Source organism: Nomascus leucogenys, chromosome 8, assembly GCF_006542625.1.
Source record: "Nomascus leucogenys isolate Asia chromosome 8, Asia_NLE_v1, whole genome shotgun sequence".
Classification (NCBI taxonomy): domain Eukaryota; kingdom Metazoa; phylum Chordata; class Mammalia; order Primates; family Hylobatidae; genus Nomascus; species Nomascus leucogenys.
The window spans coordinates 64973541-64996020 of NC_044388.1; the positions used below are offsets into that span (position 1 = coordinate 64973541).

At 42.0% G+C, this 22480-nt stretch overlaps 1 protein-coding gene across 8 annotated transcripts in view; it reads right to left on the reverse strand.

The window, feature by feature from the left end:
- ATXN1 (ataxin 1) overlaps positions 1 to 22480 on the reverse strand; it is a 453518-nt gene that overhangs the window by 195169 nt on the left and 235869 nt on the right. For 6 of the 8 annotated variants that reach the window (XM_030817350.1, XM_030817346.1, XM_030817347.1 and 3 more), the window contains one exon: positions 20896 to 20957. The exons of 1 other annotated variant lie outside the window; for it this stretch is intronic. The gene's annotated coding sequence lies outside the window, so the exon portion shown is untranslated. Of the gene's footprint in view, positions 1 to 4274; positions 4286 to 20895; positions 20958 to 22480 lie in introns of those variants that run through there. One more of the 8 variants, XM_003263540.4, reaches the window with a different exon arrangement.

Below are 22480 nucleotides of genomic sequence, written 5' to 3' on the forward strand. Positions count from 1 at the left end.
GGCTGCATAGCATTCCATGGTGTATATTTACCACATTTTCTTTATCCAGTCTATCATTGATGGGCATTTGGGTTGGTTCCCAGTCTTTGCTATTGTAAATGCTGCTGCAATAAACATATGTGTGCATGTGTCTCTATAGTAAAATGATTTATAATCCTTTGGGTATATGCCCAGTAATGGGATTGCTGGGTCAAATGGTATTTCTGGTTCTGGATCCTTGAGGAATCGCCCAACTGTCTTCCACAATGGTTGAACTAATTTACAGTCCCCCAACACCGTAAAAGCGTTCCTATTTCTCCACAGCCTCACCAGCATCTATTGGGAAACTGGAAGAATTCTATACAGTAGATTTACGAGCTGCAAAGGAGTAAGGATTTGCTGAAGATTTTTTTAGGCAAGTATTAGAAGTTGGTTAGATGAGAAAAGTTTTCACAAGTGGGAGTTGTACCTCCTTGTCTCCTAATTGTAGTGAATCTGTCAACTTTCTTTTCCGTGTATCAAGACTTTACTCTTCAAAATCATTCTCAGTATGCTCTGAATTGCTATACTTTTTAGTTAACTACTTCTCAAAGTGCTGTTTAAAAACTGACATCTTCAACCACATTTCAGGCTTAGAATCTATCTAAATTTGCAAAGTTTCATTGGTTCTTACGAAAGTGCTACTTAAAAAAACACACTTGACAGCCAATCTCTTGAAAATGATTTGTGCAGAAATTGTGTTCAAATTACTTTATATCAAGACATTTAAGAGAAAATGTGGTTTTCTTTGTAATAGGCTAAAAATAATGATATCCTTTATCTTCAACTGAACATGTACATATGTTGTATAAGCTGTTGCATTTAAACAAATTGAAAAACAGTAGGATTCTGGCTATAGTCCATAAAGAAACAAAACTTGCCCAGAATATCATTTTAAGCATTAAAAAATACAATTAACTGCTATTTCCCACAAAGTTCAATCCTACATACAGAATCGGAATTGTCAACCAGGTCCAAAGCATCAAATTATAAAACCTAATGTCTCAGAAATAGACAAGAAAACTCAGAAAAAATAATTATTACAGTCCAATTGCACACAAAGAAAAGTGAGAATAAAAGGCAAGTTATATAGTTTATATTTCTACAAATTCCTTTTGAGTTACTGGGCAACATTCTATTTAAGTGGACCCTTATGACAGTAGTATAATGAAAATATCCCTAAGTCATAGCCCTAAAATAATTCCCACTGAACATTTCATTGAATGCTTAGTATATGCAAAGTACTGAGGTGAGGTTCAGAAATGGAGAAAGCATGTTTATTGCTTTGAATGCAGAATATTGATTTTTAAAATACTAAGCTAATCATCACCAACTCTAATAATTTTTGATGATTCCTCATTGCCAACAGCATTGATTTTCAAATGTGTTTTTTAAAAGCCAGAACTCTGCCTTCAAACAAAATCTTATATAGAAATCTGATACACAAGATAAATAAAACTGAGGCTACTTACACTATCTAATTCAATTGGTTCCTCCTACTCCTCATCCATCACCACCAAGTACTTCTGAAGGCAGCCCCACAGAGGTTCGCAGGGCAGAGGTTGGGAGACTGAGAAATCCTTAGGCTACTGGAGAATGTGGTCTGACCTCCACCGAGCTGAGGAGTCTGTACTCCTTAACATGGCCTATGAGGCCCTCTATGGTTTGCTCCTGGCCTCATGACAAGTTACCACCAATGGAGTACTGACTGTTCCCTGCACAGACTCTGCACCATGCTGTTTGTTCCCTGTGCTTTGTCCATGCTGTCCCTCGGCAGGTGATCCCTTTATGTCCATCTTCTCTTTGACAGATGCCAAGACACCCCACAACTCTGCACAGCTGGACACAGTCTTAACTCCACAAACACATTCATGTTTGGCTCACCACACTGGCTGGTAATTATTGTTCATATGGCTTTCACTTAAACTAACCTGAGAGTAACACAAGCACAGAAAATGTATTCATAGTTATACTTCAGCTTGGAGCACAGATGTTGACCTAACAGTGGCTTCATAAATGTTTGTTGAATGAATGAATAAAGATGGATGGGTGAGTGGATGATATGACAATACACTTTCATCAAACTAGGGAAAAATCTTTACGTAAATATACATATATATTACATATATACTTTTAAAAATTGTGGTAAACTACACAAATATAAAATATACCATCTTAACCATTTTTAAGTAGACAGTCAGTGGCATTCAGTACATTCACAATGATGCACAACCATTACCACCATCCACCCCCCAAACTCTTCATTTTGCAAAACTGAAACTTTTTAACATACATGCATTTAAAAAATTCTTAAAAATATAATTTAATGATCTAGGGTGTGGGGTACCTAGGTTCTTCACTTCCCCCTTGCCCCCACCTGCTGTATATCTTGTGCCTTTCAGCCACATTTAGGGCATCTTTAGCAAGAAATGTGGTAAATGTGGTGGAGACATGTGGTCAATGAAACTCCTGCCTACTAGCTTAGCTACTAGCTAGCAGTTTGGGCTGCTCAAAATGAATTTCCTGGATAATTTTCCTAAGCCCCCACTGACTCCTACTCGCATGTATTGTTAGGAGCCAGCTTTCACTCCTGGACTGGTTTGGGCTTCCAGAAAGTATGCCTTGTAAAGAACAGAGCCTGTGTGTCAAACTGCCTGTATATAACACACATAGCTTATATATGACAACCATATGATTTTTGTCATTTTAACATTTCTGAACTCACGACTTATTTTATATATGATTAGTACATAAAAGAGTGGTAGCACCCCCACCCCCAGAAACTAATCATTAAAATCTACAGTGCATATTATCATCAGTGACACCAGAGAAATCAAAGAAAACTGGTATCTATTTCATATTTGCACAGAATCATTTTTAATTTTAAATGTTTTTCATATAACGATCACATTGCTGACCTCACACTTGGAGGAGCAAAAAGCAAAGAAGGAAAAGGACTTGAAAAGGGTGACAAGTCACTCACGTGAATGGGATGAGGCCGGGAGGAGACTAGGCCTGGATCTGACCTGAACTGCTCCCCACAAAGACCTCTCCACGGCGCTCAGCCTCAGACTCCCCCCACGTGTAAAATGACACAGGGGAAATGAAAATTAAACCAGGGTTAAGCTATTCCTGATGTGCTTCCTGCACCAACATTCAACCAGCTCTCTCACCTTCTTATGAGGCTCAGGAGTCCTCCCGGGGGAAAGAGCTGCAACACCTGCTATTCTACTTTGCATGGCTGGTTCAGGCTCTAGAAAATAGCAAGAGCCCACCTCCTTCTCCTGCAATCAGCTCTCCTGTTTCCTTCTTTTTTTTTTTTTTTTTTTTTAGCTTTAGCTCTACTTCTATTTTCCAAATGGGATCATGGCTACCGCTTTCTACTACTCAGCAGCTAATTACACGCCCTCCGAGGAACGTAGGCCACTGAGTGAAGGGCCCAAACTCAGCTGGACACAATCCCTGCTTATCCCTCTCAGCTGTGGTCAACTGGACACCTAGGCACACGTGGGGAAGCCACTCAGTCCTTGCCTGAAAGAAGACAACATTTCGGCAGCCCAAATCTCAACCTTCTTCACTAACAGGCAAGCTTACCATGTGTTGAATTTAACCAGCCAGCACCAAACCATCAGACTTTCTGTTACTCAGAAATAAGTAAACAGTAGGAAAAAGGTCCCTTATTAGGTGGGCTCAGGGTGCTGGTATCAGGACTATTTTTGCATAGTCTATCATCAGGTCAGGCTGACATCCCAAACCTTAAAAAGTTAATAAGGGAAAGAACGCATAAACGCATATAAGCTTTATATGGAAGGTTAAGTGCACTGGCAGCCTACTAAAATAGAAAGTTAAATACAGCAATGAGATTTTGAAATTTTCCCTTGCAATAAAAAAGAAGGGGCCTTAATAGGAGCACAAGCCAGGCTTGCTGGAAAAGCAGTCTTTGTTCCTTAAAACAACCTGCAATTGACTACTTATGGAGGACTTAAATTTCCGGAAATACTGTACCATCACTGACCCGTGTACATGGTTATGAGGCTCCCATACGAATGGCACTCAGGGAGAACCGACAGTTTAAAGAAAGCAAATTAGGGTCTCAGTAATAAGATGACTGAGAACATAAACTACTATGCGTCTATCTTTTAAAAACTTAAGTAATTTTAGTGTTGCTTCACTTGCCAGAGTAAATGAGTTATAAAAACCTCTGCTTTCTCATAAAAGCCTCCATATACCCAAAGAATGGTGAATGATGTTACAACAAGCAGCACGTGTCCCATTTCCTCCCATAAGGAAGAATCCTCTTTTTGTGATTCTCCTTTTCACTTCATCTGGAGGGCAGTGTCCTCCCTCCTAGAAGAGAGGCCCAGGCTGAGAGCATCATGGTTTTTGGCAGGGAACTCAGAAAATCTTGGCATCAGGGCTTACTATAAGCTGAGTTAAACAGGAATGGAAGATCATTGGAAGCCCTGGAAAAATAGAAAATATTTCTGGGGTAGCACAGAAGTTTGGCCTTTTCGCTGGTGATTTGTTTCCATTTGTTCACATGATGTGACTCATCATTTGGGTGACACGGAGCAGGCAACATCATTTCAAGTTCATCATTTGATTAAGCAATGAGTCAAATGAAGAAAGTGGTTTAAGGGAAATGGTCATTTTCTAATGATTTTTCTCTAGTATGATTTTATTTAATAGGTTTACATAAGCAAAGCTGATGTCTCCTCTGACCTCCCCCTTTTAAAATTTCCAGAAAATAAGACATTCTGATGGAGATCAGGCCACAACACAGTAGTTCAGAAAAGGGTAATTTTTGTTTTAATTTTTCTCCTCACTCCCTATTTAATGGTGGCCAGGATATTGAAATTCTCTGGAAAACACAGAATCCATTTACATGATGAATTCAATAATATAATGTCTTGTTCAGAAGTGTTAGGAGAATTGATGAGTTAATGTTGGTAAATCACTTTGCAATTCCCAGGTCAAAGATGTGAAATGAACATTATCATTATTTGTTTCAGTGGAGGCTCACTGGCAAAATGTGGTCTAGTGGGCCTGATTAGGAAACAAAAGCTTATAACTTTGCAGCAAGAGGGGAAAACATTTTTTCAGTACTTCCTTTTACCTAATTCTCTTCTATGCTAAGGGAGTAAAGGGCATACCAGTGATTATTGATAACATCATTCAACACCATGTAATAAGTTGACACCACTGAAATAAACCAAAGGATGTAGGGATGTATGTATAGCTGGATGGATGAATGGACAGATGGATGGATGGACAGACAAATGGCCGGTGACCAAAATACATATACTCCTACGTGTTATATATTAAGGCTGCTTTTTTAGAACACTGTCCTTCTTACCCAAATTATCATCGTAGAAGCAGATCATCATGCTTTAAGCCTTAGAATATGATGGATTTCAATTACTGTATCATATCTGTGAGATTTTTGGTTAGGAACTTTTAATATGAATTTGTCCAATTTTTTCAGTAATGCAAAACTTTCTGGTTTAATATCTGTTGTTATTCCTACTCTTGTCGGCCAAACTCATAAAATAAAGATTTTCTAATATATGGTATTTAGAAATTCTCTGCACTATAGAAGGTGTTTGAAGTTAATGAATAAATAAATGGATAAACAGATGGGTAAGAGGCATCACCCAGCCACAGCACTGCAATGTCCAAAGGAACTCTGAAATGTTCCTCATGCCTCTAGGAAAGACTGACCTTTGAATATGCCAGACAAGTATTTTTCTTAGCAAACATTTATGAGCAATGGGCTCAATCACTATAATAGTGTTTAAGGGCTTTTACTGTATAGAAGCTCTTTCTTTGAAGTCTCCAAAGCCAAATTTATAATTATTATGTATGCCTGAATAAAAGGTAACGTAATACAAGGTAATTTTTCTCCAAAGAAAGCCCTCAGAAAAGCCTAAGTACCCTTAATTTTTGAGTTCTTACAAAGTTTATTTTATCTGTTGGTCTCTTAAATAAAGTAGTCTTTATGGAAGACATATTACCTTAAAACTACCTTGATAAATGCTAGTTTGGCATGTTTATATAACAGCCACCTAACAGAACTGTTTTTCCTTTTGTTTTTTAATGGAAGAAAACAAATTTGACTAGTAATTATTCTTGGAAGTATGACTTTCCTAGTCGCAAGCACTGGAGGTCACCATAAATAAAAAAGCATTTTAAAGATTACTTTTAAAAGCAACACAGTAAGTGGTTAAGTTGCAGAGTTCATGAAGATACACTCACGGGAACAATGAAGAAAAACATCTCTTAATAATATGGTTTAGGATATTGTTACTATAATGGTCCCCAATGTACGATGCCTCCCTGTAGCCATGCTCACATTAACTGTGGGCTTGGCTATATGTCTTTTTTTGGCCAATGGTGTCTTAACAAATGTAACCAATGAATATAGGAATGGGCGCTTGCGGCTTAGGATGAAATTTCTGGTAACAGCATCAAACACAGACTAGATGAATGACAAGATGATGTGCTTTGGAAAATGATATTACATGACCTGCCAAGTAGTTCAAACAATGAGGAAGATACTGATATAGTAGATAAAAGTTGTAAGTAAAATTATTTCATATAATGTGAAAGTAGAAGAAAGCAATATGTCTAAATTAATGTATATATTATTTAAAATATCTTTGAGATTAAATAATTTAAGCACAAATCTGATGGTTTAATAGAAATCTCTAAATCCTTAAATGCTTATAGTCAAACTGGCCAAAAAATTCATTGAAAGGATAAAGGATGGCATAAATGTGAACTTCTATGGTATAATGCAGGCCCAGATTTCTTGAGCTGCAGGCCTGAAGACTCAACTGTCTATCTGAAATATCCCCTAAAAAAAAGTCTCAAACCTCTGACCTATTAGGATGGCTACTATCAAATACAGTTTTTTAACCAGAAAATAACAACTGTTGGTGAGGACATGGAGAAACTGGAACCCTTGTGCACTGTTGGTAGAAATGCAAAGTGGTGCAGCCACTGTGGAAAACGATACGGCAGATCCTAAAAAATTTAAAAATAGAATTGCCACGTGATCCAGCAATTCCATTTCCGGGTATATACCCAAAAGAACTGAAAGGAGAACCTCAAATTTGTACACCCACATTCATAGCAGCATTATTCACAGTAACCAAAAGGTGGAAACAACCCAAGTGTTTATGGACAGATGAATGAATAAACAAAATGTGATATATACAAGAGTGGAATATTCATCAGCCTTAAAAAAGGAAATTCTGACACGTTACAACATGGATGACCTTGAGGACATTATGCTAAACAAAAAGTCACAAAAGGACAAACCCCATGTGATTTTACTTATAGGAGGTCCCTAGAGTAGTCAAATTCATAGAGACAGAAAGTAGAATGGTGATTACCAGGAGGGAGGGGGAAGAGGGAATGGGGAATTTATTGTTTAATGGGTACAGAGTTTTGCAAGACGCAAACAGCTGAGACTGGATGCACAGCGAGAATATACTGGATACTATCAGGCTGTATCTTGAACCCAGCTACCTCTCTTTGATGCCACTGCCACCATTCAAGCCCAAACCACTGTCATTTTCTATCATATCAACTACAGGTTTCTTACCTGGCCTCCCTGTTTTTCTTGCCATTCTTTTAATGTCAGATAGTAAAAAGTGTCATGAAAATAGCAAAGCAGGGTAAGAAGACTGGCATACTACGTTAGATAGGATGGACAAGGAAGGCCTCTTGGAGGTGACATTTGTGCATTCATTCAGGTCATTTTTCCATTCAAAAGCATTCGATAGCTCATTCTGACTGTCCTATTTATGGTAATTCTGTAGCCATTCAGGACTGAAACCCTGACAGCCCCTGGACACCTGATCCTTCTCTCTCTGTATCGCATCTAGTCTCTATTTTCCACATTGCTAAGAGTAATCATGCTATCTGTCCTATCCACTACGCCTTCTCTTGGAATGGGCTGTCACTCCCCACTCCCGTCTATCCTACATATACATGCCAGATGAATCTTTCTAAACTGCAGTTTCAATCTTCTTTCTCGTTTCAAAATCTCTTGTTGCTGGTTCCTCTTTGCTTCCTGAATTAAGTCCAGAGTTTCCATCCCAGACTGTCTGACAGTCTACAATATGGCTTCCACTTACCTTCCCAACTGTTATCTCCCACTTTTCCCCATCACAGGCATACGGGTGGCCCCTTGTTCCCAGAACGTACTCTTCGCTTTCCAGAATCTGCGTCCCTGGTCTCAATGGCCCTCACACACCTCCCTGCAATCCCTGTTGCAAACTAAAATCCAATTCCCAAATCGCCTTCTCTGTGGAAATTGGCCTGATCTTCCCAATCAGAAGTGATCACTTCTATCTTTAACCCTCTGAAGCATGTTTTTACTTTTATATACAGTTTATCACCTTCTGTCTTATGCTGTACTTATTTGTATACTTTTCCTGGTTCCTTTTCAGATCATAGGATTTTTGAAAATCAAATATGGCTTCTGTCCTCTGCATCACCTAGCAACTTGTTCCTCAAAGTGTGGTCCTGGGATCAGCAGCATCTCAGCCTTATCTCAGACCAACAGGATCAGAACCTGCATTGTAACAATATTCCCAGGGGACTCCGACCCACTTGATCAAGCTCACAGCAGCCACTCATCTCATACTTGACTGGTTGAACTCACTAGGAAAACAAAGTATGAGAAACCAAACATAACTTATATAACTCATTCAAAGATCGCTGTGAGTGACTAATGCTTTACCTATATAAAACTAGGGCCAGGCACAGTGGCTCATACCTAGCACTGTGGGAGGCAGAGGTGGGAGAATCACTTGAGTCCAGGAGTTTGAGACCAGCCAGAGGAACACAGTGAAACCCCATCTCTACCAAAAATACAAAAATTAGCTGGGCATGGTGGCACACACCTGTAGTCCCAAGCTACTTGGAAGGCTAAGGTGGGAGGACTGCTTGAACCCCAGGAGGTTAAGGCTGCAGTGAGCTGTGAGTGCACCACTGCACTCCAGCCTGGGTGACAGAGTGAGACCCTGTCTCATAAATAAATAAATAAATAAATAGAAATAAAAATACAGTAAAGGTATACAGAAAGCAGAAGGTTAATTTTATCAACCTTCTGAGGGAGGAAGACAAATGTCACCTTGGCCAACCAAATAGATCTGGGAAGATTTTGTCTTTTTATAAAGCTTGTCTATTTAAGGGTGGGAAGTCAGCAGAAAAACTGCTTGCCAATAGTACACTTCTCCCACTTTAATGAAATCGGTTGGCTGTGAAAATATGTGCATCAAAGTTTTAAAGAGTTTTCTGTCACATCCAGTAGACTTATAATACAGATTGCTACAGATGGAAGATTTATCCTCACTTGATGTAGCAACAGCACTACGTTCTTTGAACTGTAACAAAGCTTTTGATTTTTTTTTCCCACGTGGTAGACGAATCTTAGTAAGAAAATACAGACTTGATATGACACATACTCAACTACTGTAAAGTGGGTGCTTAATTTAGTTAGGGATAGGAAGGGGTGGAAGCTGGGGAAAGTCCTGCTTGGAGGGCACCTCGCTGGCCACTAGAGGGCATTAACATGTGAATAAAATCATCCTGATTTCCAGGATTCAAACAGTAGACACCATGCATGGGAATTAATGCTACTGCCTCACTCTTCCTTTCCCTTTATAAATGGCCAGAGAGCTGATAATTGCAAAGATGTGGAAGTATATCTAAACTCTTTTTATGTTGTAACACAATAGACATTTAAGGGAATAAACTTGAGCCATGCTAGCTCCAGGACTAGGATTAACATATGTTTCTTTCAGGGTGCCCGATTTCCATTCTTCAGAAGTCCACAACCTTCTGAATAGCATAGGTCTTTTCTCCCTCAGAATCGACCTAGCAACAAGTCCGAAACCTCCAAAAACTTCTCACACCTGTAATCCTAGCACTTTGGGAAGCCGAGGTGAGAGGATTGCTTAAGCCCAGGAATTCAAGACCAGCCATGTCTCCAAAACTTCCAAAAACTTCTCCAGCCTGCTTGCTAAAAATTCAAGTTGATAATCTATCCATTGCAAAAGGATATTTCCTTCAGGAAGCAGGAGGAAGATAAGCGAGGCTGGGGAAGACTGAAGACAACAGTCCTCAGTTCTGAGGAGAATGAGTGGGAAGTGATTGATGGTCAGCCCCAGGCCACCGCCCTGCCTTAGTGGGTGTCTTTGCCACGAGGTGGCCTTCCAGGTAGCTTGGCTTCTTTCTGCACCTAAGCTTATAATGGCAAGACTCTAACCTCGCCTCTCCAGTCCCCACCTTTCTCCTCAAACAGTCCCCCTAATCTTTGTACATACTCATGGGTTTAATTACCAGGCAGGACGCCCTGAGGCAGCCAGGTGTTAGTTGGCAACAGAACACACAAAGGCCTCCCCCTCCATTCAGCGTCAGGGCGATAAAGATATCATTACCCTCAAAGCCAGCTCCTCAGAAGTTCTGCCACCACGGCAGATATGAAAGGCTTTACCACATAGTTTTCATACACAGTTCTTCTTCCTCAGAAAGCACCATTTGTTTGAGTATCCGTAAATAACTCCTACAGAAGACACAATTTGCTCTAATGTTTTGGAGCTATGGAATTTATTATGATCACAGAACCAGGAAATAGCTGAATGTGAAAACAGGAACATCTCAAATCACCCCTCAGCTCTAAGAAGAGTAATGCATTTCAAAGTAAAACACATTGCTGTGTTTACTGTTCTCTCTCAATGAGGGGCCTGTACTCCCAGGACAGTGTCAGCATACTTAGCTTTTCAAATACTAAATAAAAACAACAGCATCTCCAAGTTCTAAGCATTTATAAAAGGTATTCTCTTTTAAAGATAAAGACAACTTTAGAATGCAGGCCCTTTTTTTTCTCCCAATCGGTTAAAAAGTGAAGAGAAATAGAATGGGCTGAGCAAAATATATAGCAGGCTCTGTGGTCTGCTTTTTCTAAAAGTTCTGCCCACAGATTTTCAGACACCAACAGCAACAAACAGTCATTCCCTCCCTCCCGCAAGTGAGGGTGACAGCTAATGCCAGGAGCTACAGCAACAGAAGAATGTACTTTAAAAGAGAGACAGGAGAGTGGCTTAGACCCTCTGCCTGCCATCACCATCACCTCCTAACCAGAAATGACAACAAGCAGCACTTTCTAGGAATTTGTTAGTGGCTGTGATCACGTGTCCTTCTTGCACTCACGTTTCTCTTTTGACCAAATATTATTTAGTAAGATGTGGTTGAGTGGCCCCTGGGAATCACCATTGAAACAGAAGGCTTTCTAAGTAACATATCTGTTCAGTATCTGTTCTTGTAGTACAAAGCACATTGCAAAAGTTCAGCCAACGGCTAGGAAAACGTTTGGGGCACGCAGAATCCCTTCTATGCCAACAGAACTAATCTCATGTATGCATTTTTCAGCTCCTGAGTTGAGAAGACATATTAAAAACCCAGCAACATGTTTATCTTCATTAAACAGCGAATGTCCTTTCAAACAAAATCCGACAGGGCAGAGATTACTGTTTGTGCTAATGGAAAGTGATCAAAAGCCCCAAGATTCTTTGGTTAGCTGACTCTGAAGCCTGCTCCTGCTTGAGTTTCTATACAAAGTACATCAAAAGAGTACAGATATCACCGGAGATTCTAAATGTTTAAAGTCTCTAGGACTAGCAAGAAAATATGCTTGAAACTATAGGAAACGGGGAACAGAACATTACTGTTGACTTCCACCTTTTCCCTGTAACACAATACATTACAATCTATAAATAGCTTAGCCTGTCTGTTTAAATATGCACCTCCCCCGGAAAAGATAGAGGCTTCCGATCATCTTGTTATTTGCAAGGAATCTTACTCACAAATCAATCTAACAGGCCACGGTGATATTATGAGGATGTAAAAGGGACGGAAATGCTCAAGAGCGCCACGTGTCTTCCAAGCCAAGTGGGGTCCTATGCCTTGCTGGTTTGAAGAAGTGGGAGAACCTTCATCAAGAGCAACTCAGGTGTCTGTCCACTAGAGTAAGCAGCAGGTTCTGACCAGCAAGGGTAGCCTAGGGCATGGGAGGGAGGGAGACAGTGACTTTAAAGCTTTCCTGTTCTGTCACACTTCCTGCACCTCTGCCCAGAGGTGGCTGCTCCACAGACCCAAGCAGAAAGCAGACAAGAAAGCCAGGATGTCAGGAATTCTCTTCTCTCCCAGTAGCATCTTTCCAGTTCTAGCCTAAATGCAGGGGAATAAGATTTGGGGCTGAGGCACCTCTGAATCCCAGGGAGCTCGGGAGCTCATTCTGATTCCTTGGAACTGAAGAGTCGCTGTGTGCAAGCTGCACACAGCCATAGCATCTCTCATTAGACTCTCTTCTACCACTAGAGCCAGGCAGCTATGAAGAGTGACACGACCTGCCAGCCCCAGAAAGCAAAATGGGAATGCAATACATTCCTCCTCTCGCCCATCAAACAGCCTTCTTCCACCTTTCTCCCAAATCAAAACTGACTCCCTCTTGTTGGGTCACAAAGACCAAGAACGCAACGTGCAGTGGCCTGGTGGAGCTTAAAAAAAAAAAGGACTGTCAGCTTGCAAGAATCTTACCAACCAGCAAGACATTACCCCTCATGTCCCAGAGCCATAGGGAGGCTGCGTCTGATAGCGAGGCACACCAGCAAGAGAGAGACGGTTCTCATAGGTGGATGGTGAACTGTCTCTTATCAACAGCTAGACTCAGCAACCACACATTCCGTTTTACTTTCTCGCCCACATTTAAACCATTTTATCTCCACTAGAGGGCCAGGATGAAGATGAAATTTCAGCCTGGCGTTTTGCTGCTGATTTCAGATTTGATCCTAAACCTTGGGGAGGGAGGGCTCAAAGGAAGGGATGTGGGGTTAAGGCAACTCAGATACTCACAGTGGGCGTATCTGGGTCCCAGGCAATCCCTGGGTTCTGCCACAGGCTCTCTATCTCATGGGATGACACTGTTATTAAAATAATATCCACAGCACTTTGGGAGGCCAAGGCGGACAGATCATGAGGTTAAGAGATCGAGACCAGCCTGGCCAACATGGTGAAACCCCATCTCTACTAAAAATTAAAAAACTAGCCAGGCATCATGGTGGGAGCCTGTAATCCCAGCTACTTGGGAGGCTGGGGCAGGAGAATCACTTGAACCCGGGAGGCAGAGGTTGCAGTGAGCCGAGATCACGCCACTGCACTCCAGCCTGCTGACAGAGCGAGACTCCATCTCAAAATAATAATAATAATAATAATAATAATAACATCCACAAAGTACAACATAGGACACCTTCGGTAGCCACCTAGGCTCAAAAATTGGGTCATCTCTGACTCCATTCCTTTCATTGTTTCTTATACCCAGGTGCTCAGTTTGTTCAACTCTTTCTTTGTAGTGTGCCCCACATCTGTCCCTTTATAACACGCCCACGGTAGTTCTCCAAACCTTATCTCCTTACACCTGCAACTGCCTTCCCTCTGGAACCCCAGTCTCTGTTTTCTCCACCATCTCACGGGCTATGGACACAGCTGTAAAGCTCATCTCACTAAAACATGGTTGGTCACATCCCCAACTTGTTGAAAAATCTCCAGTGACTGCCCACCCCCAGTTCAGGACCCCTCCCCACAGCGCTGCCCATTTACACAGTGACCATTCCTCCCTCCCCACCACCACTACCCCCACCTCCAAACCACAAATCAACAAGAAGCACCGTGTCCTGGGAATCTGTCAGTGGCTGGGACTCGGTCCTCCTCGCAGGCAAGTTTCTCTTCACCACATAATACACACGCAGTGAATGTGGTTGAGGGCTCCCCATTCTTTGGTCTGACACATGTGGTGTGACCCCTATCTCCCTGTCCAAGGCAGTCTCCCCCTTTCTCTCTATGAGCTTTCCATTCTCCATGTTGAGTCCCACACGGAGCTTCCCACTTATTTCACATGTTAGGTTGCTGTGTTTTCCTCAGCATATGTGTGGCCCCTGTCTGGAAGCCCCTCTGCATTGATCTGGAGCTGAACTGTGGTCTGTTCACCAGGACCCCAGATGAAAGATGAAAGCATGAGAGAAGCGGATGCAGGAGGGGGATGGTATAGGGTGGGCCACACACCTGGGATGGAATCATGGGAGCATCCCGGACAGGTTAACTTTGCCTTAATAAAGCTTCTTAATTTTTAACAAGCCTAACGATCTCCATCTCATTCAGGAGGAACAAGGTTAGAAAGACAAGATGGGACCAGATAACTTGTGAACTGTGAGTTGAGCTGTGGACTGTTAGACAGTGATGTGTCTAAGACAAGGCCAATGTCTGGCAGGCCGGGGCTTTAGCCTAAGTTTAGCCACCTGCTAAATTGAATTTAATTTGCCCATGTCCTTAGGATTGTCCAATCACCATAGCCAATTAATGTTAACTCTGTTGTTATTTTTATTAATGCTCTTTTAATTTTAGTAAATATTTTTGAGCCAGATCTGACTGTTCCAAGCCTGGGCTTTGGGGGCTGCCAGGTATATTACTGCTACAACGCTATCAGGAGCAAGTCACAATGCATTCTTATGTTCATTCATTCTTTTACCCTACACATTATCGAGCACCTACTGTGTGCTGTGTGAGAGGACTGGGACGTTGGAAGTTACATAAAAAGCTAAAAGCCGTGCTTAGGACATAGCAGGTGACAAGTGTCCCTTCTAGGCCAAAGCTTTGAAGCATTTAATTGCTGGTGCAATTTTCCAATTTTTCTCTCTTCCAGTGATCATGAAAGAGGCCCCTGGATGGCTGGATAAAAAGATCAAAGCAGACTGCATCATGGAGTTATGCATGGAGGACAGCTGTCCTGGAGAGATACCGCATCCACAGCGGTCACTGTATGAATGAGAAATAAACTTTTATTTTGCTAAGCTACTGAAAGTTTAGGGTTGATCTTTCTGCAACAAAAGCTTATCCTATCCTGACTAATACAATAGCTTTTATTTTCTCTATTATTGCCATTTGGTAATGAATCGTGTCTAACAATGCCTTGTGATAGGCTTTATATTTACTGCCCTCAGTATCTTTTAATTGCCTTAATGTCACCTTTACTCACTGTTTGCCACTTAATGAGACAAGAGCCTCTTGAAGACAGTGACCTTGGCTTGTACTCTCAGGGCTTACCTTTTCACCCTCCAACTCACATTTTCCTGCCTTTCATCATTTTCCCCAAAATTTAGTTGTGAGCCTTGCAAGCAGTAGCTGTTTAACTCATAACTGATGACTTGATATTTTCCCACTAGGAAATAATTCTCAATATGTGATGACAATTATTCATTTGCATTAACCAATACCACTATGCAGGCATGGATAATCAGGAATTAAGTGCAATGGCTACAAGAAGGCATTAGCTATTCATCTGTGAATTTACTTTAGCCATGGCCTTGATTCTGTGTCGACCATGGCTAATCATTTTTACTTATTTGTGTTGACCCTAATGTCTTTAGGTCTCTTTAATGATTTTGGTCTGGGCTTCTAAAATTCTCATTCAGTCATTTGTTCATTCACACAAATACAGTAGTCAGTTTCTGAGAGGTAGCAGAGAAAAAAGGCTATGGAGTCAGGCTAGCTGTGAGACTGTGGGCCAGCCACTTGACCTCTTTATGTCCCCAGTTTCCTTTCCCACAAAATGAGTTTAAAATGTATCTTGTAAGGTTGTTGTGAGAATTACACAAGTTAATATAGGCAAGATACATAAGTTATTTTAAATTTTAAGATAAAGCAGTACTGGGCATGTTGTAAGTGCTTAAAATGCTAATATTATCAAATACTGAGCACCTACTACATGGCAGATATTAGAAGAACAAGAATGATTAACAGGTTCCCCAGTTCTTCAGGCATTTGTAATCTAGTAAGGGTAATAGATATGTAAACAAATAAGTGAAGTATTACAGAGCTGGAGAGAGAGAGAACACAAGTACGTACAAATACATATGCACAACAGGACACAGGTATGTAGGTACACACACATGCACACAAAGATACACACATGCACACTCACCTACATGAGAGCACACACATGCACACATGCCAACTATTGCCAACTGAGGAGCTATATACAGAGCAAGAAGAGACTGAACTAGCTCCTACAGGCTTGCCAGACAAGACAGGGCACCAGGGATGTCCAGGTAATTAAAGAGTGTGAGCAGAGGCATCAAACAACATCTATGTGTTTCTTCATTCAACAAATATTGATCAAATGCCTCCTGACACAGTTTTAAATACTAGATACATGCAGTCCATGAGACTGACAAGGCTTTTGCTTTCACTGAGCTAACATTCTAATAGAGGAGACTAATAATAAACCAGCAGTCGGATGCAGAAGCCCAAGCACCATGAAGAAAACACAACAGGTAAGAAGGCTTGAGTGAGCTGGGGGCGGGTAGGCCTGATGGGGCGCAGGGAGCAGAAATATGGCCAGGGCAGGAAGGAAATGCTACGCCCCACCCCAGCTTTCTATGGGGGAGGATTTCTCTTACGCCCTCTGACCTCTTGCTCCAACCTTTTCTTCCCCAAAGGTGTGGAATGAGTAACTTGGCTGGGGCTAAGGCCAACGTGGCCTATGCCCCTTTCCTTGGATAGGGTGAATCTATACAATTTTGAGCAGAGTTAGCAGGGATTTGGGCCTCTTTCTCCTTCCCTCTTCACACAGACAGGTGCCTGTAGACTCAAAACTTTCCTGCAGGTGGCCTGCGACCAAGCTAGACTGGGCAACAGGCAGGTAGCAAGTTAGCTCATTGCCCTCAGTCACATAGTTGCATTCTGGCCCCCGTCTGCCTCAATACTCTTGTCTTACTTCTCAGTGGGCTCAGAACTTGGGATGGGAAGAGAACTCTTGTCAGATAAAAGTTTTCATAAGATAAAAACCTTCCCTCCCCTAAACAGACCTCAAAACCAAATGAGGAATCACCATCCTAATCTATCAAACCTAATCTATCTGTCATCTTAATGGAAAAATCCCTCAAATCTCTTACTTAATAGTCCAAAACGCTAGACTGAGAAGTCTGGTCCCAAAGACAAATTCAATACAGTGAATATTGGGAGTGAGGTGGGAAAAAGGATTATTTTGGTGCCAGTATAAAACTCAGGGGTATATGCTATGGTCAGTAGCCACAAAGAGGAAGATGAGGAAATGTGAAGCCTTTAGATATTCTTACCTTGTGACTTTATATCTGCATTAAAAAAAAACACGTTAGGAAAATAATTTCTTGAGTTTATCTTTGAAGAATTGAAGAACACTTTCAATATATTTACACACTTGCTTCACAATTTCCTTGGGAGACAGAGTGAGAATATAATGTTGTCGTGAACAAATACTAATGTCATGGTTACTATCCGCAGAACTCAGCTGTGAGCATTAGAGAAACTTTTTTAAGAAGAGGAAGAAGAGGATATATGGTTCCAATTCTTGAAGGGCTTAGCCTCTACCTAGAAAACCACTCAGGCCCCCAAAGCAATATATATGAAAAAAGGAAATACAAGAGCACTGTCAAGTGGATGGTAAAGATTTTTAAAAATGCTTCAGGAGTTCAGAGGGGAAAAAAAGTATCTGTTGAAACTAGGAGTTCTTACAATTCTTTCACCAAGGATTGTATAGATGAGGAAACATTAGAGAAATGTGAAAGCCCCAACCACACATCAGCAGAGAAACTGCAGTGAGAAACTGCCTCTCTGGTAAGAGCTCCCAGAAGATGAGAAATGGGTATTGCATTTCTTTGTGCAGTCCTCCTGAGCCTGGCATTGCAGGATCCACTGGTAGGTGTCTCCTCAATCTGCAGCGTATTAAATGAGCACTCTGTTTCCCTGGATTTCACATTGCTCCATGTCGCCACCCACACATTTCAGCCAGGAGCAGCTGACCACGACGCCCAGGAAGTAGCCTCCCCACCAGGCCATTCTGACAGAGCCGCTGTGCCGCAGGGAGAATGAAAAGCACAGACTCTCCACCTCCTTTCAACTGCTAAGGCAGGCAGGTGCTGCCAACCCTGCTGACCCATTCAGAGGCCTGCAGAACACTCCTACAGGCATTGCCTTCTCTCTCATCAAGTTCCAAGATGGAACAGGACAGGAGGCAAGTGTTAATAGCAGGAGTAGATAGTAACAATTACGAAAACCACATTCTCCGTATATCACGGGCCTCAGGAGGGGAAAGGCAAGAGAGGATAAGGTGGGAAATAAAAGAGGGTATCAGGGCTGCCCTCATCCTGCCCAGGATACACTGGCTGTCACAGTCATTATATGTTTTCTGGCAGCACAGTCACGTTGCTATGGAACCAATGCATGTCATTGCCACCTGGCCTCTAGCAAATAAAATCACAGTGTTGGCAAGAGCATTTCCCTGGATTTCCCTTAAAGAGATACCATTGATGGTGAGTGCTGTTTGAGCTTAGAAACAACAGCAGCATTGTTCCCAAGACCCAGCCCCACTGCATCCTATGAAACTGAACCCAGGGACTCATGTTTTACAAGGTGTATATGCATGTGGGGGCCAGCTTCTGAGCTTCTTTTTAGGAAAAAAAATACTCATGGCTTCTATCTGTGTTTAGTTTTTTCTCATTTGGTAAAAGCAAACGGCTTGTAATATTTTGGATAATAATTTGACGCCCTCTTGAATATCAACGTCAAAGTGCTCGTGACCCCAGAAGGAAACCAAAGTAGCCACAAGTGGTCTACATGGGTTCAGGCAGTCCTTCTTTCATTCCTTCACCATTTCTTGCCTCAGACCCTTCTCTACCAGTTTATTCTTTACCCAAAGAATCCGATGATGTAGGCATGGAAATGGACATTTCTTTACTTTCTCAAGGCCCTTAATTGCCCCCTTCTTTTAGACTAATTAATCTCTTGACTCTAAAGAGACCTTTACAGTCCCCAGAGAGCAACAGGTGTCAGTGACCCACATTGTATTGTGGTGTGCTCTCAGAATAAACCTTTTGGGCTTTTCTCAGATAAGACAGGAAAATGGAAACCTTCATACTTCTAATGAATGCTAACTCGTGTAGACCCAGCTCTGTGGACAGGAGAGATCAATATTAGGGTAATTCAGCAGATGATCCCTCACAAATCAGCAATCTATGTTCCACATTCCATTCAGTATGTTGGTAGAAACCAATTATGTCTGTATCTACATAAGGAGATGATCAAGTTCCACAATAATGACTCTAGTTAGGGAAGAAGACAAAGTGATTAAGTTGACAAGTTGGATAAAATAATAAACACAAGCTCTTAATGCCACCTTTTGACCACTCCCTAGGTGAGATGAAATGTTTTGGAAATAAGTGCACTTAGTTTACCAACCTAAATGAACACAATTCGAAGCCAGATTTAACCTAGGATGTCAAAAAAAAACAAAAACCACACACACAGTCAAGTCTACCTTCTGGGATTCTAACTGAGAATCATGTTCTTAACTTCTCTCCATCTTATTGCACAACTGCACTCTTACGTAAAAATCAACATAACTTTAAAAAAACGAATAAATGGGGCTGGGTGTGGTGGCTCACGCCTGTAATCCCAGCACTTTGGGAGGTAGAGGTGGGCGGATCATGAGGTCAGGAGATGGAGACCATCCTGGGTAACACAGTGAAACCCATCTCTACTAAAAATACAAAAAATTAGCCGGTCATGGTGGTGGGCACCTGTAGTTCCAGCTACTCAGGAGGCTGAGGCAGGAGAATGGCGTGAACCCGGGAGGTGGAGCTTGCAGTGAGCCAAGATTGTGCCATTGCACTCCAGCCTGGGTGACAGAGGGAGATTGGTCTCTAAATAAATAAATAAATAAAATAAAAGAATAAATGTTTCTCAAAAGTCTCTAAGACTGCAGGTCAGATTTGTACTTCCATATAGGAACCCTGTTAGCCATTCTTCTGCAGGTGCAGACAACCGAGAGTCGGGTGTGTGGGTCTGCAGCTGGACCGCACACACCTGCAGATGTACTGTGACTTCTAGCTGCAAAGCAGATGTACCACCAAGTCTCAGCACATGACAATGTGGCATTGCAGATGCAGTGGTTTGGAAAGGGTGCAAAGGAAAATAAGCTTTCTCAGATGACGTCCATAGCAGAAGTGTTCTGGGTACACTCACTCTGCCAACCCCTTTACTTAGTAGCCAACTATGATTATGAGAAAGTCAAATAGTCTATCAGCGTCAGTCTTGACCCTTGCCTTAGGGGTGATCATTATGAGATTACCAAGACCACATTAAGTTGAACTACCTATAACTCTACAGCCTCAAAAAGAATCTGCAGATTCCAAAACCAGCCTTGTGCAGGGCAAACATCATGCAGCTAGGAGCCAAACACACCTGTATCATAATCCTAGCTCTGCTACTCTCCATGAAGCCCCACAAAGGAGATGTGAAGCCTCTGGGCCTCAGCTGCCTCAGCTGTACATAGGGCCTTTGCCAGACAAGCTCTCAGGTCTCATCTGGTGCTCATATCCTATTATTCTTGGTCATGGAATTCAAGAGACATCACAGTCACTTGAAGAAAATTGGATGTTCCCCCTTCCCTACAGCTGTATTTCTGTGCACCAGTTGCTGAGGGAAAGAAACTTCCTCTCTGCGAGCTGGACAAGGTAATAGCAATGATGATGACCTCGCAAGAGGCAAAGCATGTGAACGGCAAAAAGAAATGGCAGAAAAATCTACAAGGGAAACCACCCTCTCCAAAGGACCCAGTGATGAGGAGAGTCGAAGAATAGGAAAAATACCTTGGTTCCAAGGTGGAGAAAACTAGAGTGCATGCTGTCACACACTTTTTCTTGGCACGTCATAGTAATTGGATAATATTTTGAAGTGGGTAAAAATACATGAAAGATTCAAAGGATCACTCACCCTATGAAAACTGCACGTCGATTTCTTTTTCACTTAGAAAATGGTCTAATTTCTTTGGAAAACTGGAATAGAAAAAAAGATTTTTTAAAAAATTAATAATTCCATTCTCTAAATCAGTCCAAATGAGCAGGCCTAGAGGTGATAAGAAATTCCACCCCCTAGCACTTTGGCCTTTATTAGGTGCACAATAAATGTCTGAAGAACAATAGATGCGTGATTATTTGGCTGACTATATGAATTTTAAAAGCAGAGCTTTGAACAATCAATATGTAGAGAACAATCACAGGCATAATTCATTTATCATGAGATGTATGGTCCTTGTGACAAGGAGTCCATACTGTGGTGCCCAAGAAATCAATTTTTTAGGTGCGTTTTTTAAAATGTCATGTCCTCCATGCCCACCATGATGCTTATTGAAGAAGTCTTTTTTTGTATTTTTTTAAAGTAATGTTTCTGTAGAGATGGGGTCTCACTATGTTGCCCAGGATGGTCTTGAACTCCTGGCCTCAAGCGCTCCTTCCACCTCAGCCTCCCAAAGTCTTGGGATTACAGGTTTGAGCCATTGTGCGCAGCCTTGTTTTGTTTTTTGAGATAGGGTCTTGCTTTGTTACCCAGGTTTGTCATAGATCCGTGCCCATTTTACAGTTGGAAACCCTGAGGCCCAGGGGACTGAGCCACTTGCTCACGTGCACACGGTTGTGAGTGGCAGAGCTGAGCTCAGACCCTGGGATCCTCCCTCCAAAGTCCCTCTCATGGGGGAATTCAGTGACCGTGGATGGGGGTGCCATCATAGCTCACTGCAGCCTCAAACTCCTAGACTCAAACTCCTGCCTTAGCCCCCAAGTAGCTGAGACTACAGGCATGTGCCACCATACCTGGATGAAAATGTTGTGTTTTTTCTTTATTTGCAGAGATGGAGTCTTGCTACATTGCCCAGGCTGTGAAGAAGTCTTAATAAATAACCAAAGTACCCCATTCCTGCACTTTGCTCTTTCCCAAAATGGTATACCCACAGCTTCACTCCCCGCAGTGATCTGTATGTAATTAGGCTCATACGGGAATGTGGACTTGGCAGAGGGGCGCTGGAGGCCACATATCAGGCTGACTGAGTAATCCCGTGAGGAAGCCACGGTGTCTGAGATACTGACGGGCCAAACAAAGCGTGGGAAAGAACAGAGATGATGTGAATGTTGGACAGAGGAAGCCTGAAAGAAAGGGAGATAAGGGAGCGACGGCAACAGACTGTTTAATCTACACCACACAAGGAACTAAGTTCAAGATTCAACTCAACAATAATTTCCAGAGACTATCTTAAAGACGCCTTTGCAGGTTTAAGAGAGGCTGTGAGGCAAAGCTATTCCAGCTCCTGACGTTCTGTGGGCAAGTTTCCCAGGATTCCGGAACCTTTGGGATTCATTCTATGAGCTGTGGAAGGCCACAGCTTTCCCGCCCTTTTCCTCAGAGGACATGGACTGCATGTGGCCACCCGGGCAGGATAGAGCTTCTTCAGGATGGCCCACCAGCCTGCAGGAAGATTCCCAGACTCAGTTCCTCAGAATCTGAAGGGCACTCCTCCAAGTCCCAC